Source organism: Phalangium opilio, unplaced genomic scaffold (genome assembly GCF_054372755.1).
Source record: "Phalangium opilio isolate 3A_F unplaced genomic scaffold, DU_Popi_V2 ptg000329l_1, whole genome shotgun sequence".
Classification (NCBI taxonomy): Eukaryota; Metazoa; Arthropoda; class Arachnida; order Opiliones; family Phalangiidae; genus Phalangium; species Phalangium opilio.
The window spans coordinates 13,331,998-13,336,561 of NW_028324226.1; the positions used below are offsets into that span (position 1 = coordinate 13,331,998).

Consider the following 4,564-nt stretch of genomic DNA (forward strand, 5'->3'; position numbering starts at 1 on the left):
GAAATTTGTGTCTCAATGACACGTAACCTAACTAGCATATGCCTTACCTAACCCGACCTATAAAACAAGCAATATTTTCAACGTTTTTTGTTGAGGGACCTTGAAAAATAACCGATTTTTTGGAAAAGGCCCGAGTTGATTAGTAATGACCTAATATTAATCTCGGTATGTAAAATAAAAATAAAATTCTTATGCCATGAAATATTTTCCAATAAGCATGTATTTCTAAAAAATTGTGCATACAGGCCTCAGAAAGGTTTTTAAGTGATGTTTTAAAAAGTAAAACATGCTCATTATTAAAACCAATCTGACTCCATTACATTAGTTGTTGCCCAAAAGAGTTCATTTGGATAATTTTAACGGCATTAACTTTTTTACTTAAAATCGTGTTCAGTCAGGATTGATATAATAAGAGAGCCTTCAACGTGTACAAACACAATAGGAAAGGTAGTGAAGTCCCACTGAACAAGACTATAAATATTCCTGTAAATCAGGCACATGGTCCTGAAATGGGGTGAACAGGGGTTTGATATGAGATTAATAGGGGTTTTAAATTGGGACATGAAATGGGTGTAAATTGGGACATGAAATGGGGGTAAATATGGACATGAAATGGGGGTAAATATGGACATGAAATGGGGGTAAATATGGACTTGAAATGGGGGTAAATTGGGACATGAAATGGGGGTAAATTGGGACATGAAATGGGGGTAAATTGGGACATGAAATGGGGGTAAATTGGGACTTGAAATGGGGGTAAATTGGGACTTGAAATGGGGGTAAATATGGACTTGAAATGGGTCTAAATATGGACTTGAAATGGGTCTAAATATGGACTTGAAATGGGTCTAAATATGGACTTGAAATGGGTCTAAATATGGACTTGAAATGGGTCTAAATATGGACTTGAAATGGGGGTAAATATGGACTTGAAATGGGGGTAAATATGGACTTGAAATGGGTCTAAATATCGACTTGAAATGGGTCTAAATATCGACTTGAAATGGGTCTAAATATCGACTTGAAATGGGTCTAAATATCGACTTGAAATGGGTCTAAATATCGACTTGAAATGGGTCTAAATATCGACTTGAAATGGGTCTAAATATCGACTTGAAATGGGTCTAAATATCGACTTGAAATGGGTCTAAATATCGACTTGAAATGGGTCTAAATATCGACTTGAAATGGGTCTAAATATCGACTTGAAATGGGTCTAAATATCGACTTGAAATGGGTCTAAATATCGACTTGAAATGGGTCTAAATATCGACTTGAAATGGGTCTAAATATCGACTTGAAATGGGTCTAAATATCGACTTGAAATGGGTCTAAATATCGACTTGAAATGGGTCTAAATATCGACTTGAAATGGGTCTAAATATCGACTTGCAATGGGTCTAAATATCGACTTGAAATGGGTCTACATATCGACTTGAAATGGGTCTAAATATGGACTTGAAATGGGTCTAAATATGGACTTGAAATGGGTCTAAATATCGACTTGAAATGGGTCTAAATATGGACTTGAAATGGGTCTAAATATCGACTTGAAATGGGTCTAAATATGGACTTGAAATGGGTCTAAATATCGACTTGAAATGGGTCTAAATATGCACTTGAAATGGGTCTAAATATGGACTTGAAATGGGTCTAAATATCGACTTGAAATGGGTCTAAATATGCACTTGAAATGGGTCTAAATATGGACTTAAGTGCTCCTAAATAGGAAAATTGAGACTGGGTGAAAGATAAGTGTAGTTTTAATTTTAATTTTATAAGGTATCCATGAATTTAACCAAAACAATCGTGTTTTGGGTTAATTTCACCTTAATTTTACTTACGTTTAAAGGTTTATCTCGATTAAGCTTAGTTTAAAGGCTTATCTCGATTAAGTTTAGTTTAAAGGCTTATCTCGATTAAGTCTAGTTTAAAGGCTTATCTCGATTAAGTCTAGTTTAAAGGCTTATCTCGATTAAGTCTAGTTTAAAGGCTTATCTCGATTAAGTCTAATCTAAAGGCTTATCTCGATTAAGTCTAATTTAAAGGCTTATCTCGATTAAGTTTAGTTTAAAGGCTTATCTCGATTAAGTCTAATTTAAAGGCTTATCTCGATTAAGTCTAATTTAAAGGCTTATCTCGATTAAGTTTAGTTAAAGGCTTATCTCGATTAAGTTTAGTTTAAAGGCTTATCTCGATTAAGTTTAGTTTAAAGGCTTATCTCGATTAAGTTTAGTTTAAAGGCTTATCTCGATTAAGTTTAGTTTAAAGGCTTATCTCGATTAAGTTTAGTTTAAAGGCTTATCTCGATTAAGTTTAGTTTAAAGGCTTATCTCGATTAAGTTTAGTTTAAAGGTTTATCTCGATTAAGTTTAGTTTAAAGGCTTATCTCGATTAAGTTTAGTTTAAAGGCTTATCTCGATTAAGTTTAGTTTAAAGGCTTATCTCGATTAAGTTTAGTTTAAAGGCTTATCTCGATTAAGTTTAATTTAAAGGCTTATCTCGATTAAGTCTAATTTAAAGGCTTATCTCGATTAAGTTTAGTTTAAAGGCTTATCTCGATTAAGTTTAGTTTAAAGGCTTATCTCGATTAAGTTTAGTTTAAAGGCTTATCTCGATTAAGTTTAGTTTAAAGGCTTATCTCGATTAAGTTTAGTTTAAAGGCTTATCTCGATTAAGTTTAGTTTAAAGGCTTATCTCGATTAAGTTTAGTTTAAAGGTTTATCTCGATTAAGTTTAGTTTAAAGGCTTATCTCGATTAAGTTTAGTTTAAAGGTTTATCTCGATTAAGTTTAGTTTAAAGGTTTATCTCGATTAAGTTTAGTTTAAAGGTTTATCTCGATTAAGTTTAGTTTAAAGGTTTATCTCGATTAAGTTTAGTTTAAAGGCTTATCTCGATTAAGTTTAGTTTAAAGGCTTACCTCGATTAAGTTTAGTTTAAAGGCTTATCTCGATTAAGTTTAGTTTAAAGGCTTATCTCGATTAAGTCTAATTTAAAGGCTTATCTCGATTAAGTTTAGTTAAAGGCTTATCTCGATTAAAATTAGTTTAAAGGTTTATCTCGATTAAGTTTAGTTTAAAGGCTTATCTCGATTAAGTTTAGTTTAAAGGCTTATCTCGATTAAGTTTAGTTTAAAGGCTTATCTCGATTAAGTTTAGTTTAAAGGCTTATCTCGATTAAGTTTAGTTTAAAGGCTTATCTCGATTAAGTTTAGTTTAAAGGCTTATCTCGATTAAGTTAAGTTTAAAGGCTTATCTCGATTAAGTTTAGTTTAAAGGCTTATCTCGATTAAGTTTAGTTTAAAGGCTTATCTCGATTAAGTCTAATTTAAAGGCTTATCTCGATTAAGTTTAGTTTAAAGGCTTATCTCGATTAAGTTTAGTTTAAAGGCTTATCTCGATTAAGTTTAGTTTAAAGGCTTATCTCGATTAAGTTTAGTTTAAAGGCTTATCTCGATTAAGTTTAGTTTAAAGGCTTATCTCGATTAAGTCTAATTTAAAGGCTTATCTCGATTAAGTCTAATTTAAAGGCTTATCTCGATTAAGTTTAGTTTAAAGGCTTATCTCGATTAAGTTTAGTTTAAAGGCTTATCTCGATTAAGTTTAGTTTAAAGGCTTATCTCGATTAAGTTTAGTTTAAAGGCTTATCTCGATTAAGTTTAGTTTAAAGGCTTATCTCGATTAAGTTTAGTTTAAAGGCTTATCTCGATTAAGTTTAGTTTAAAGGCTTATCTCGATTAAGTTTAGTTTAAAGGCTTATCTCGATTAAGTTTAGTTTAAAGGCTTATCTCGATTAAGTTTAGTTTAAAGGCTTATCTCGATTAAGTTTAGTTTAAAGGCTTATCTCGATTAAGTTTAGTTTAAAGGCTTATCTCGATTAAGTTTAGTTTAAAGGCTTATCTCGATTAAGTTTAGTTTAAAGGCTTATCTCGATTAAGTTTAGTTTAAAGGCTTACCTCGATTAAGTTTAGTTTAAAGGCTTACCTCGATTAAGTTTAGTTTAAAGGCTTATCTCGATTAAGTCTAATTTAAAGGCTTATCTCGATTAAGTTTAGTTTAAAGGCTTATCTCGATTAAAATTAGTTTAAAGGTTTATCTCGATTAAGTTTAGTTTAAAGGCTTATCTCGATTAAGTTTAGTTTAAAGGCTTATCTCGATTAAGTTTAGTTTAAAGGCTTACCTCGATTAAGTTTAGTTTAAAGGCTTACCTCGATTAAGTTTAGTTTAAAGGCTTATCTCGATTAAGTTAAGTTTAAAGGCTTATCTCGATTAAGTTTAGTTTAAAGGCTTATCTCGATTAAGTTTAGTTTAAAGGCTTATCTCGATTAAGTTTAGTTTAAAGGCTTATCTCGATTAAGTTTAGTTTAAAGGCTTATCTCGATTAAGTTAAGTTTAAAGGCTTATCTCGATTAAGTTTAGTTTAAAGGCTTATCTCGATTAAGTTTAGTTTAAAGGCTTATCTCGATTAAGTTTAGTTTAAAGGCTTATCTCGATTAAGTCTAATTTAAAGGCTTATCTCGATTAAGTTTAGTTTAAAGGTTTATATCGATTAATTTAATTTAAA

At 31.0% G+C, this 4,564-nt stretch overlaps 1 long non-coding RNA gene across 1 annotated transcript; it reads right to left on the reverse strand.

The window, feature by feature from the left end:
- Positions 1–1,745: 1,745 nt before the first annotated feature.
- LOC149611095 (uncharacterized) lies at positions 1,746–4,251 on the reverse strand. The gene is made up of 2 exons (XR_016376783.1): positions 4,181–4,251; positions 1,746–1,858 (listed from the first exon to the last, which is right to left on the reverse strand). It is a non-coding gene; the product is annotated as an uncharacterized LOC149611095 (long non-coding RNA).
- Positions 4,252–4,564: the final 313 nt, after the last annotated feature.